General features: G+C 46.1%; 1 protein-coding gene across 11 annotated transcripts in view; it reads right to left on the reverse strand.

Moving 5' to 3' along the window:
* The window catches only part of LOC123753885 (protein turtle), a 418,196-nt gene that overhangs the window by 255,616 nt on the left and 147,959 nt on the right, over positions 1-14,621 (reverse strand). For 6 of the 11 annotated variants that reach the window (XM_069307253.1, XM_069307259.1, XM_069307244.1 and 3 more), the window contains exons 1-2: positions 4,606-4,761; positions 3,686-3,953 (exon numbers count right to left, since the gene is read on the reverse strand). The exons of 3 other annotated variants lie outside the window; for them this stretch is intronic. The gene's annotated coding sequence lies outside the window, so the exon portion shown is untranslated. 2 more of the 11 variants (XM_069307202.1, XM_069307210.1) reach the window with 2 other exon arrangements.

Here is a 14,621-nt window from a genome sequence, read left to right on the forward strand (position 1 = left end):
GTAGCTTAAGATGGTAGATGGCTTGCACGTAGCTAAGCTGGTAGATGGCTTGCACGTAGCTAAGCTGGTAGATGGCTTGCACGTAGCTAAGCTGGTAGATGGCTTGCACGTAGCTAAGCTGGTAGATGGCTTGCACGTAGCTAAGCTGGTAGATGGCTTGCCACCGTCACACCAGTGAGTACCAACACTATTCCCCCAGACATGCCTCTCTCACCAGCTGTTCCTCTACTCTTCGAGTACAGGGAGGAAAAAAAAAAACTTTAGCAGCATCACAACTATTGTTTCCTTAAGATGGCTTTCATATGAAAAGAAACAGTGGAAATTAGGCCTGGGGAACGTACTAAAAATTGGGGGAGGGTGGGGGGGAGGGGTCGTAGCCATGACAACAGATTGAGAACGACCACCGTGTACCCCCCCCCCCCCCCCCACCCCTAGCAACAAGGACCGGAACCCCCATCTTACCTTTCACCTCCGCTATATTGGTTCACGTGGGGAGAGAAGGGAAGGAAGCCCGGGCTGAGGGGGGAGGGAGGGAAACATACCTGACATTTACTAAGCCCTCCTCCATCTCCCAGGACGGCGTAGAGAGACCCGAAGGTACACACACACTGAGGGAACACTGCGTGGGGAGGCAGATGTACATGCTCACAGCAGGGGTAGCTTATAGCCTACTCTGCGAAGCAGCATGTACAGGCTATATACAAAGGGAATGGCATGGATAGGCTATATACAAAGGGAATGACATGGATAGGCTATATACAAAGGGAATGTAGACATACAATGAATGGACAGGCAGGTTCACGAGGATGTACCATGAGGAGAGGCAAGGTACACGTACTCTGTGAGGGTTGCAGGTACACGTACTCTGTGAGGGTTGCAGGTACACGTACTCTGTGAGGGGTGCAGGTACACGTACTCCGTGAGGGGTGCAGGTACACGTACTGTAGAGTTGGTATACTGAGAGGAGTCGCCGAGAAGGGCAAGTGAGCGCCATCACTGAGTCGGCCCAATTTAACCAAGAAGAGAAATGAATGTACCCAAAGTGATCACCTCGCCGAGCCTTCACACACACACACAGCCGCGAATGAACTAAGAAGGAGCCATGTACCGTGACATTGAATGCAGCAACATGCTATGAAGTATCACTAAACTGACAGCTCTCCAGGCCATTGTACAGGTCGTACTCCACACAGCCTGTACTGGAGGCGAGCCGCGTGCCACCAGAGATACCATCTACAATCTAAAAACTATTTGTAGGAGCCGGTCAGTCATCCAAGCAAGACTAGCTGGCAGTCCGCGCCGAGATACCGGGCAAGAAGCACCCATGTGTGAGCAAGCCCGCGTATACTGGGGTACAGACCAGTCGGTACACACCTGACATATTGCAATTAGTGCGGGAACATACATGACTGTGGAAAGACAATGCATAATGAATAATAATAAATCAATAAACGGGGGGTAGATCAAATATAGATGGAGCATATTTAGTTAGATAATGAACACGGGGAGTGCACACAGAGAAAGTGTAATCAGCAGTTAGTGTACACACTGGAGATAAAACACCGAAGTGTACACACCAGCAGATGGGGAGGGGGGGGGGGGGGGGGTTAACGTACATGGAAGCACAAAAGAGAGCGAAAACAAGGTGGAAATAGTGCATCCTGAAGACCAGGTCGGTCTTCCTAGGAGGCCTGATCGACGACCGGGCTGCAGGGACGCTAAGCCCCGGAAGCACCTCAAGGTAACCAGTAGAAAGTGTGCACAAGGAACAGGAACACGTAGAGAGGTCCACGGGAGCACTGACCATTGGGTACACAAAGTACAGAAAAGAAACTTGGAACAGAATCGAGTGTACACGTAAATGTACTCAGTGTAAGAGGGTACCAGAGTACATAATTAGGGGGAGAGGGCAATGATACTAATAGGCTTCAGATTATCGCATTATATAATTGGCGTGAATAATTCATAATTAGCTAATACTGGTATCCAATAATGTATTATAATGCTGGTGAATGATTTCAGAGGATAGTGGCTTGGTATTAGTACCCATTTATGCTGGTATCAACAGTATCATGGGGGTATTGGGCTGTATTAATGCCCAGCTATGTATTATGTGCTGGTGTGAATGGCATCTGATGGTGGGGGGGTTATTAGTACCTATTTATGCATTATGATGTTGAAATGATTGGTATCTGAGGGATATTGAGCTGGTATTAGTACTCAGTTATGCATTATGGTACGAATGGTACCAGGGGGGGTAGTGGGCTGGTATTAGTACCCAGCTATGCATTATTATGGTTGAGTGAAGGGTATCAAGGGGTGTTAGGTTAGTATTAGTGCCTCGACCCGTATTACTATACTGGTGTATATGGTATGAAGGGTATCAGTACCAAATTTGGTATTAATTAGTACCTAATTTGGTATTAGTACCAAATGGCGCGGTTTATATAATAATAGTGAAAGGAACGTACAAAAAAACAAATCCTTTCTCCACACACGCCTGTCATTTTACAAATCTCTTCTCTTGAACGGAAGAAAGCCGCTACATTATTTTAATCAATACACAAATTAACTACTTAATCCCTATTACAAGCTGGATGAACGCGACTATTCGTCTATGCTCAAGCAACGTTAAAAAACCTTCAATTGCATCCAATATAGCTGAGGCTCGAGGCTAAATGTAACACACTGATTACCGGTTGCCTGCTACAATGCCTACATGCTGTGGATTAAACCCCTAAAGGGTTTGAAGAGTGGGCGGGAGGCGTGACCAGCCCCCCTCCATGGCGGGGAGCAGTTCGATACACAGCCCACGGCCCCAACAACCTTCACCAACCTCTGGTATAAGAGAGATATTCAACTCTATTTACCAAAATTTGCCTTTTCGAAGAAAATTGGTAACCAACAAAATGAAAGCAATTCACGTAGGGAACATTCCCATCGTGTAATGCTAGAGGACTCAACGGTAAAGCGGGAAAAGTCATTTACATATTATTGCAAGTCAATGTGTGCTACACAGATGAACTAAAAACAACAGAAAGTTGGGAACTACGAACATCTATCAGTATCAGGTTAATTAAGAATGATTTCTCTCAGGGATACCTTGAGGCACAGGCTAAATATATCCCCAGGTTAAGCCTTGAAATCCAATTATCATTGCACATAAAACATAAAAAGATAAAATTCCAATGTTGATACAGGAGCCAACCTCAACCCAATTTCAATGGCGTTTTTGTCCGTGAGGACGTAATGGTCTGCAACACAGCCAGGGAGCGTGAATAAAGGTTGTGTAGTGACCTCTAGCCAGGACGCGGGGGCGTCTGCGTCCTTCCCCGCACCGCATATTGGTCAAGCTCATATATTTCCTCGAGGCTTGGCACTCACAATGAACACGAGAGAGAACTGTACCCACGGTATGTTGTTGATTAACTGCAGGAGACACACGCACACGTAGTTAGTTAGTAACAGTGGATTGATTGGCAGTTGAGAGGCGGGCCGAAATAGCAGAGCTCAACCTCCGCAAATACAACTAGGTGAATACATACACACACACACAACTAGGTGAATATATACACACACACACACATACACAACTAGGTCAATATACACACACACACAACTAGGTGAATACTAGGTGAATACACACACACACACACTATTTATATAAATATGGGGTGTTGCATACCTTATTGTGAGGAAGGGGGAGTTGGTCCCAAACGTTGACTTGGTACGTTGGTCCAATACCAGGAGCTGAGCTTGTTGAGGAAGGTAGAGGCGGCTGCTGCTGGCTGACACTGCTATTTCTCTTTATGTATAACGTGAATGTATATAGGCTATATAAATGCCCACTTATGCCAGTTACGATAGAGTATTAAATATCTTTGTTACACCCGTTCTTATTGATTACAATACCTTCACCAATATAAGTTCGAGGTTTCCACTTTAGTTTATGACTGGAAATTAGAAAAGACGATTAGCATACTAGTATACTGCCATAAGAGCCTATAGGCCTACCACAAAAAAGACATACTTCACAAAAACATCAAATGAAAATGTTAAGATGCGGCAGATCGTCTGATAAAAATATCCCAAGATCACCGTCTCATTCACCAGGTCAAAGTACATTTGAGAAGGCTAGCGAGGGAGGAGGCAACTGTCAGCAGAGAGCGCTAAGTTGGAATGTCAACGAGGCATGGGAGGCGGAGGACAGGAGACCGGCGGCGTGGCTGGTGCTCCAGCAACCTGGGACAGGTAGAGGGTCACCAGCACTGCTCTCACGGGCCCTCATGACAGGTTCCTCCTCCTCTTCCTCACCTCTTTGCTGGTGAAAATCAATGAATGACTGCTGGGCATTCCGATGCTCAGCCCGAGTTACCAGTATTAAGGTCCGTGGCCCTCTATCACCTGTCACGCAACCAGTTTTGGGTCAAGTTCTATTGATTTTAAATACTTCTCTTTCACACCTTGTTCTCCGCCTGAGATGTTTTGCAGAAAGTGCTGTTTTGGGACCAAGATTCCACGTATTCGCTGATAGTTTTACTTCAATTTTTACCTCAATATACGTATTTCAACTCGAACTTCACTAAACAAATGAACAATTCTCACTTAGCCACTTGATTCCTTGAGTTTATCACATGTTCGGGTGGAGACAGAGCGTCAAGACACCACTCCGTCTGCCGCCCGGCGATGACTGAACCCGGGATGAGATGGTCGGCGTGGCGTGGCTAAGCAGGGTGTCGAGTAACGATTTTTCCTGCCGTTCCCCAGGACAAGCTTCGAGGTAACCACGCTTGTGTTCACCACCACACCATTCTATACAGTTTTGCCTTTCTAAACAAATGCCAGAGTGTGGTAAATAACAAATGAAACCCCGGCTCAAGGAGCCATGAGGGAGGAGGAAGAACCCACCGCGTCGACGCGCTGGACTCTGCGCACCACTCGCTCGCATAACATTGTGAGGAAACGCGGCTTCAAGCAGCGTCCCAGGACCAGCGTCAGTCCTGGATCCTGGGGCCGGCCCCCCGCGGCCACCACTAGCCACCAACCCACCACACGTCCCCCTTCAACCCCCTCCCTCCCGACCCACATCCTTCACTCTATACCTACCCTCCCACCTTCCCTTGAGGAGCCGAAGCTCAACAACCCCCGCAGGCACAACTAGCTGGCTACGTGTATCACCCTATGCAGCGTACATGTTCTATACCTACTTGTGGCACTTCACGCTCTTCACTTGTCAAGTCCCTTTACGAGCATTCTTCCCTTCCAGTTATTCATATCCCATTTCACCTGTCATCTCTCCCACACCCTTCCTCATTTATGTCACTTTGAGCTACGCTAATCCATCATCTCTCACCCTTGCTCTTTAGCTGTCATCTAAATCCTTCTTCTCTTGGCTATTCATCTATACCCTATCCCCTTCTCACTATTTCCCGCCTCGGATCTCGATATTTTTATCGAAAGCCTTCCCCGTTCCTTACACCTATCCTTTATTATACCATGCTTCTCCTCACACCCTCCTTCCATCCCACTCACCCACCCCATCCCTATCTACTCATCTCATCTCTCATTTGACTGAGATGTAGAGAAAGATAATGTTAAGTACCGAAATACCATTCTTTCTCTGGGCGAATGTTACCTATGTCATAATGTATTTATGTGTTTTTTGTATGGCCTTCCAGCGCTCAAAGTTTCCAGCACCTCCGTCCAGCGCTCAAACTTTCGAGTACCTTATTTCAATGCTCAAAACTTCCAGTACCCCATTCCAGTACCTCAATCTTAATCGGTAAAACCTCGATCACCTGTCCAAATACTTTGAACCTTTTCACGTATATTGTCGTCACTCCCATCACCATTGCCATATCAATATCGTCACCAGGCCCAGCAGCACCCTATCGCCGTACCCTCACCATATCGCCACGAACATCAATCTTCGACCAGCTATTCATCATCAATATGGGCTTGGGATCAGCTGTCACCAATACTGCTAGTTGAACCATCATCGACCATCTTGCCCTACCACTACTATCTGTAACTACTATTATCACCACTAACGCCAGTTACATCATCCTTGTCCTAGATTTTCAGTAAACTATGTGCTACCATCTAACGAGAGAGAGAGAGAGAGAGAGAGAGAGAGAGAGAGAGAGAGAGAGAGAGAGAGAGAGAGAGAGAGAGAGAGAGAGAGAGAGAGAGAGAGAGAGAGAGAGAGATGGCGGAGGACAGACTATAAAGAGAATTAGAATTTAGTAAATAAATATACAATATTCTGGGATGTCTGCATTTATTTTCCTTTTGCTTTCGAGTATATTTAAATAGTTATTTTCAGCTTGGCGAACACGCGCCACGCTGCTGACTCCAGAATGGATGCAAACCTGCACTGACACCACCTAGCCCAAACTGGACCAGCAGCAGCCAGTACCCACGCCACCTAGCCCAAACTGGACCAGCAGCAGCCAGTACCCACGCCACCTAGCCTACACTGGACGACCAGCAGCCAGTACCCACGCCACCTAGCCTACACTGGACGACCAGCAGCCAGTACCCACGCCACCTAGCCTACACTGGACGACCAGCAGCAGCAGCCAGTACCCACGCCACCTAGCCTACACTGGACGACCAGCAGCAGCAGCCAGTACCCACGCCACCTAGCCTACACTGGACGACCAGCAGCCAGTACCCACGCCACCTAGCCTACACTGGACGACCAGCAGCCAGTACCCACGCCACCTAGCCTACACTGGACGACCAGCAGCCAGTACCCACGCCACCTAGCCTACACTGGACGACCAGCAGCCAGTACCCACGCCACCTAGCCTACACTGGACGACCAGCAGCCAGTACCCACGCCACCTAGCCTACACTGGACGACCAGCAGCCAGTACCCACGCCACCTAGCCTACACTGGACGACCAGCAGCCAGTACCCACGCCACCTAGCCTACACTGGACGACCAGCAGCCAGTACCCACGCCACCTAGCCTACACTGGACGACCAGCAGCAAGTACCCACGCCACCTAGCCTACACTGGACGACCAGCAGCCAGTACCCACGCCACCTAGCCTACACTGGACGACCAGCAGCCAGTACCCACGCCACCTAGCCTACACTGGACGACCAGCAGCCAGTACCCACGCCACCTAGCCTACACTGGACGACCAGCAGCAGCAGCCAGTACCCACGCCACCTAGCCTACACTGGACGACCAGCAGCCAGTACCCACGCCACCTAGCCTACACTGGACGACCAGCAGCCAGTACCTACGCCACCTAGCCTACACTGGACGACCAGCAGCAAGTACCCACGCCACCTAGCCTACACTGGACGACCAGCAGCTAGTACCCACGCCACCTAGCCTACACTGGACGACCAGCAGCCAGTACCCACGCCACCTAGCCTACACTGGACGACCAGCAGTAAGTACCCACGCCACCTAGCCTACACTGGACGACCAGCAGCCAGTACCTACGCCACCTAGCCTACACTGGACGACCAGCAGCAAGTACCCACGCCACCTAGCCCACCTTCATAAAGTTGGCATCACTCACTATCGTACTCTGCGCATCTTCAAACCACCAACATTACCCAACAGTCAGAGAGAATCCACCTGCTACATGGTCTGGGCGGGAGGTCCTCTAGATCTCTCAGGTCTTCAGAACAAAGGAAAACGCTAGGAAGTCTCAGGGGTGTCAATGAATCACATACCTTTTCTGTTTATGTATGAGATACCCCCTTTTCTCTGACCGTACAGGTGTAGGCAGCGGTGTGGGAGGTATGGTGGGCCAGGTATCGTTCCTTCAATGAGACCCTCCCTAGCTGATCATTTAGCTCGGTAAAGCGCCAGAGGAGAAAAATACTCGTTTTGCTCTTGTAAAGACGTATGAGATTATTATTTCTTTTTGTATTTTGCTTAAATTATATCGTCAATAAGAGTACCCAAGTCGATACGCTTCTTAGGTGCCCTTGGGCAGGCGTGTTGGTTGGTGGCGGACGTACGACCCAACGCTCCTTTGAATTATCCGTTGCCATAAACATACCACACCGGCTATGACAACCGGCAAAAACTGCTCAGATTTACTTGTCATAACATTCTAAACTTGACATGATATAACAGTAATGTTTTGTTGCTTATGAATGATCAAATAAAGGTTTATAATTGAGGCGAGTGGCGCGAGCGGGCACCCGGCGGCCACCTACCCCTAACGAACAACACCGAGGGCAGCGGGCCACCAGTGTCCGTTTGAGCGTCACTCGGGGTATCCCGCCACACCGGTTATGGCAGAGGTTTAAATTCAAACATTTAGGCGGTTTTCTTGCCTATTTGTCCAGCAACCTCAGCCGGGATATTCATAGTCATTATTATCCACTCAAAAAGAGACCCCTCGGAGTCTGACGTTGTGGAACCTTTATGCACTAGAGCAGCTGAGTAAACAGGTGTTCTAACAGCCAAGATCACTAGCCTATTACTCTATAACCCGGCGCTTCCTTAGTGCATTTAAATAGATTAAATGTCTGGACTGATCAACTGGTTTCACGTTCACTGCCCCCAACATGACCTGGCAAAAAGCGCTCGTACATAACGAACGTCTTCGACAACGGCCAGAAATATACAGCAGCCGGAGATGTTGGTGTGAGGGTGGTGGTGTGAGTGTGATGTTAGTGTGAGGGTGGTGGTGTGAGGGTGATAGTGTGAGGGTGGTGGTAGTGTGAGGGTGGTGTTAGTGTGAGGGTGGTGTTAGTGTGAGGATGTTGGTGTGAGGGTGATGTTGGTGATAGGCTGGTGTTGCCGAGAACGTATTCTTGTATCTTGTATGTTGTGATCATATCCCCTCTGTTCCTTCTATGCTTTAGGATTGTGAGATTTAGTTCAATTAGCCTCTTCTCACAGCTGAACCATAATGGATTTGGCACCAATCTTCTTGCAAACCTTTAGATTTTTCAATCTTAGTCTTATTCTTCACACGGTGTGAATTCCATGCTGGAGCTGCATATTCCAGTATTGGTCTGACGACTGTTGTGTAAATTGCCTTGAATGAGCCCTAATTTAGGTTTTTAAACGATGTTCTTACATCTGCCAGCGTCCCATATGCTGCCGATGATATCCTATTTATATGAGCCTCCAGTGTTAGTGTAGGAATTATATTCACTCCCAAATCACTCTCTCAATGATTCCTGTAGTTGCCTTTCCCTTATGGTGTAGATGCCATCTTATCACCTCTCTCTCTTCCCATTTTTTACCTTACTTTTTGGGATTGAATTCTAGCAACCAACTGTTTGACCATACTGGAGTTTGTCAAGGCTGTCCTGTAACTTCCTCCTCTGTTTTTACATTCCTCATCAGCTTTGCGTCATCTGCAAACATTGACGTGTATGAGCTCACGCCATCCGGTAGGTCGTTCATATAAATTAAGAACCGCAGCGGTCCCAGGTGTTGGTGTGAGTTGAGATTGGTTGAGAGGGGACCCCTGGCTTCTTACACCTTCCTGCTACTATGTCTCCTCCCTTCCTTACCTCCCTCCAACACATACAAACTATGTCTGTCTCTCCCCTTCCTTCCTCTCTCTCTCTCTCTCTCTTTCTCTCTCTCTCTCTCTCTCTCTCTCTCTTTCTCTCTCTCTCTCTCTCATATCCGTATACGTCCTGCCTGTCTAAATTATGGAGGTTTATATCAATTGTCTGGTATGTGATATTAAGACCAGCACCTCGCGCGATGGCATGTTATACACACGGCTCACATCTGGTGCCACTAAACTTGGGATGATCTATGAGGACATCTTCAAGAAAAGGAGAATGAATTAAGTATATTGCAGATCTTCAGGTAGTTTAAACCAGGAGATGCAAGGGGTTTATTGACCGGACATTCACTAATTTAATGTTGGAGTGTCATTCAGTTCCAGTTAACAGTTTTGATTAGAACTCCTCCTAATGGCTCCTATCGATTTACTCATAGATACATCACGTTAATACATTTCTGTGTGCATTAGTTGCTCGTTACTTGAAGCTACTTGTCATATGTTAAAACAGACAAGTGTTACTAGTAATTACCACATTACATGCACGCGTCATGTTGCCCATATGAAGAATATAGGAGGCAAACTTTACAAATAATTAAGACAGGCTGGCAGATCTTGGAGTGTATTTGGCCTCCTCCCTCACACAGCCTCACTATCTGGAGTGCTATGCTTCACACAACAGGGATGGACCTAGTTCAATTTCATCTTTGTTTTATGATGATTTAATTACGTTAAGTCGTCATGATCAATTATGTATGTATGATATACATTCGAAAGAGATTTTGAACAGCGAGCAGGTCATTAATCATTGCTGTTATGCGACTCTTTTTTTTGCAAGTCTCTGAAAAGCGTGAAGAGATGTACATTAAATTACATTAATAACACAAAAGGACCAATCTTGTGTATTGGCTGGTAATTGTAATGCTTATAATTGTGAGACCAACCAGGAGGCCTGGTCGACGACCGGGCCGCGGGGACACTAAGCCCCGGAAGCACCTCAAGGTAACCTCAAGGAGAGTGCAGCGCTCAGCCAAATGTTGAGCTCGACGCTCGTCTGCTCAACACAAGCTCAACAACAGCTCGTTTGTGTCCAGGTATTGTTTGTGTCCAGGTATTGTTTGTGTCCAGGTATTGTTTGTGTCCAGGTATTGTTTGTGTCCAGGTATTGTTTGTGTCCAGGTATTGTTTGTGTCCAGGTATTGTTTGTGTCCAGATATTGTTTGTGTCCAGGTATTGTTTGTGTCCAGGTATTGTTTGTGTCCAGGTATGGTTTGTGCCCAGGTATTGTTTGTGTCCAGGTATTGTTTGTGTCCAGGTATTGTTTGTGTCCAGGTATTGTTTGTGTCCAGGTATTGTTTGTGTCCAGGTATTGTTTGTGTCCAGGTATTGTTTGTGCCCAGGTATTGTTTGTGTCCAGGTATTGTTTGTGTCCAGGTATTGTTTGTGTCCAGGTATTGTTTGTGTCCAGGTATTGTTTGTGTCCAGGTATGGTTTGTGTCCAGGTATTGTTTGTGTCCAGGTATGGTTTGTGTCCAGGTATTGTTTGTGTCCAGGTATTGTTTGTGTCCAGGTATTGTTTGTGTCCAGGTATTGTTTGTGTCCAGGTATTGTTTGTGTCCAGGTATTGTTTGTGTCCAGGTATGGTTTGTGTCCAGGTATTGTTTGTGTCCAGGTATGGTTTGTGTCCAGGTATTGTTTGTGTCCAGGTATTGTTTGTGTCCAGGTATTGTTTGTGTCCAGGTATTGTTTGTGTCCAGGTATTGTTTGTGTCCAGGTATGGTTTGTGTCCAGGTATTGTTTGTGTCCAGGTATGGTTTGTGTCCAGGTATTGTTTGTGTCCAGGTATTGTTTGTGTCCAGGTATTGTTTGTGTCCAGGTATTGTTTGTGTCCAGGTATTGTTTGTGTCCAGGTATTGTTTGTGTCCAGGTATTGTTTGTGTCCAGGTATTGTTTGTGTCAACATTTACTGGGTGGTGCAGTGGGTCTTGTGGAGGCGTGGACCGGGGCCCCCGGTGTAAAACACGGTGCTCGTCTTACCTTAGGTTGTTAACGGTTGAGGTAATTGCTTCTAGGGTTACGTCTTTAAGAAGTGTTGGACTCTCCTTACTCTTTCTTCTTAGTGATGGCCGGTCTTGAATGGTGGGGGAGCGGAGAGGGTGTGATTTTTGTATGGTAGGGAGCGGAAAAGGTGTGATTTTTGTAATTGGGGAGTGGAAATGGTGTGATTTTTTAAATTGGGGAGCGGAATGGGTGTGATTCTTGTGTGATAGGGAGCGGAAAGAGTGCGAGATCGTAGAGAGAAGAGTTGCATTTACAAGGTACAGTATGTCCAGTCTGACGAGAGCTGTTTTCACTCAACCATTTAGCATAAGAAGAGTGTATTGAGGCATAAGCTAAACTTTCATTGGCCTGTTGAAAGCACATTTATCTTTAAATAATTCTGTAGATAGAACTAGGCAGTAGAACGTCTGGTTGTAATTCTTTTTACCATGTCGTAACGCAGTCGATTTAGGCAGCGTCTGGGATGCTGTCGGACGTAGGTTCGAACCCTCGTCACGGCCCTTGTGGATTTGTTCATTTGATGCATCACGCTATTGTGATTTCTGTGTGTATTTCTGTAAATGTTGAGTCCTTCACTACTATAATACAAAATGTAGTGTTGTATAAGTTTCTCTAGTAAAGTACACAATTATTATTGACGATAACACGAGTCCATTTCATGTGGATTCCTTCTCATGCTGGCCTCCATATTCATGATGGAACAGATGAGTTAACCAAAGAATCTGCCTTCAGAGAATGAGTTGAATATAATCTTGGATTGCCTATAAGCAGCCTGAGAATAATAATCCACCAAAAATAAGATCCGAGACAGGTGAGATCTACACCAGCAGTTCCATCTGACACCATACTATCATGCAAGATGGTACACACACACCTATGGATCTACACCAGCAGTTCCATCTGACACCATACTATCATGCAAGATGGTACACACACACCTATGGATCTACACCAGCAGTTCCATCTGACACCATACTATCATGCAAGATGGTACACACACACCTATGGATCACACAATCAAATCAGCAGACTGCTAGATGTTACTACTGCTCGGATTAGACTCTTACTATAAATATCTTTGGGAATTTTCATGACCTGCTGATGTAGACCTAACCAATTGTAAATTGTCAGTTATTCGCTCACGATATGATAGAATGCGAAAAGATTCAGGAGTTTAGAGACAACTCTTGTAACTAATGTTCAAGAAATGTGTAAATGTTTCATTCAAAATTATCTATTACCCGAAATATTAGCCAAATATCCCCCAGTATTCCAAATGTGGGTAGTAAATCAAATTATAAAACGCGATCACCGGATATGTAAGTTGGTTAGTTGATCGGATATGTAAGTTGGTTAGTTGATCGGATATGTAAGTTGGATAGCTCACCGCATATGTAAGTTGGTTAGTTCACCGGATATGCAAGTTGGTTTGCCCAAGAGATTGTAGCTGTGGTCGTTCTGGAAGGCATTGTTGATATCATAATTCATTAAACTGTGCAACTAACTCATCAAGACTGTAACTTGCTTACCAAAATGAATCTTGGAGTCCAGTCCTTGAACGCATCACGTGCCTGTGTAACCCCTCCCACCACCGCTCACATGATGGGTATGGGGTGCATAATAAATTAACTAATTTAACAGTTGAAAGCTGGAGTTAATTTCCAGGTAGTGATGGTGCTTGTTGGGTCTTGAGGGCCGCCAGGAACCACTCTGGTGGCCTAACTACCCATGTAGCTTGTTTAGTACACTGCTGTAAACCATCTGGAGGACACGTGGGTAGTACAGTGTGATTGATGAGTTACAGTGTGATGATGAGTTACAGCGTGATGATGAGTTACAGCGTGATGATGAGTTACAGCGTGATGATGAGTTATAGCGTGATGAGTTACAGTGTGATGATGAGTTACAGCGTGATGATGAGTTACAGCGTGATGATGAGTTATAGCGTGATGATGAGTTACAGCGTGATGATGAGTTATAGCGTGATGATGAGTTACAGCGTGATGATGAATTACAGCGTGATGATGAATTACAGCGTGATGATGAGTTACAGTGTGATGATGAATTACAGCGTGATGATGAGTTACAGTGTGATGATGAATTACAGCGTGATGATGAGTTACAGCGTGATGATGAATTACAGCGTGATGATGAGTTACAGTGTGATAATGAATTACAGCGTGATGATGAGTTACAGCGTGATGATGAATTACAGCGTGATGATGAGTTACAGCGTGATGATGAATTACAGCGTGATGATGAGTTACAGCGTGATGATGAGTTACAGCGTGATGATGAGTTACAGCGTGATGATGAGTTAGTGTGATTGATGATGAGTTACAGCGTGATGATGAGTTACAGCGTGATGATGAGTTAGTGTGATTGATGATGAGTTACAGCGTGATGATGAGTTACAGCACGTGGCTCGCGAGTAAACAAAACATATTTTTTGTCAAAACTACTGTAGCTTAAATCACAAAAGTTAACGGGCAAAAGGCGCAGGTTTGTACTATAAGGTTGCAAGTGTGTTTGAAGGTGAATTTGCAGACCACCTTTCACCATACTACGATCACCTTCAGTGGTGGCTGTGTGCTCACTACACTGTATGTTGTCCCACATATCTCTAACCCCATCCAGAGAGGACAGAAGAAAATGTGTATATTCAGGACGACATCATATAAACACATGATTTGTGGTCGAATGTAAACTAACCCCCTCCCTCCCCTTCAAAAAAAGGGCCTTGCGTTGGCACAATGAGGGACACATCTAAAGTGATCAGTCGTTAGGGGAAATATGAAAGCCTTTCTAAGTAGGCTGTTAAAGATACCACGTTTCACACGCACCTCCTCTTGCCCAGAATACCCGTCAATGCATAAGGAATACAATACTTAGACTGAGTCTGAAACAGCGTAATACCCTCAGGTTGCCTCCGGTCTAAGAACCAATTGCAGGAGGAGGAGGAGGAGGGGCTGGCGGTGTGGCTCTGGGGATTACAACCTTACATCATATCATAATAGGGGATTCGTCAAGATTTATGCAGTAAATACTATT

Source organism: Procambarus clarkii, chromosome 6 (assembly GCF_040958095.1).
Source record: "Procambarus clarkii isolate CNS0578487 chromosome 6, FALCON_Pclarkii_2.0, whole genome shotgun sequence".
NCBI classification, from domain to species: domain Eukaryota; kingdom Metazoa; phylum Arthropoda; class Malacostraca; order Decapoda; family Cambaridae; genus Procambarus; species Procambarus clarkii.